This window comes from Mycteria americana, chromosome 1 (assembly GCF_035582795.1).
Source record: "Mycteria americana isolate JAX WOST 10 ecotype Jacksonville Zoo and Gardens chromosome 1, USCA_MyAme_1.0, whole genome shotgun sequence".
NCBI lineage: Eukaryota > Metazoa > Chordata > Aves > Ciconiiformes > Ciconiidae > Mycteria > Mycteria americana.
Window position 1 is genome coordinate 85,090,399 of NC_134365.1, and position 448 is coordinate 85,090,846.

A 448-nucleotide genomic window follows, 5' to 3' on the forward strand; every position below is an offset into this window, starting at 1 on the left:
TCTCCAATGGCCCTCTTCCTCTGAAATCACTGAGGCCGTTTTTAGGGAGGAAGTTTCCTTCCAGCACAGCCTAAATGAAGAGGTGGGATGGGGGGAGGAGCTAGCCTCTCCCCACCTCTTCCTCTCTCCTGAGATTATATGCAGGCAGCAGTAGGGATGGGTGTACTGTGCCAAGTGCCCCTTAGCCAACAGCAGCCACTTTGGCTGCCATCCACCAGTTCAGAACATCCCCTCCTGCAAGGCTGCCATGGAGACATCTGACCAAATGGACTTTTCAAGGAAAAAAAAAACAGCGAGAACTTTGCTGATCATTGACCCAGGCCAGGTCCTGATCACTTGTCACTTGCGTCCCTTTGTTTCAGCTGGAGATGGATTGCTGCTGTGCACTCAGCAGCAAGAGCTCACCCCAGCACACAGCAGGCAGTGCTGTCATTCGGGACAGAGGCTC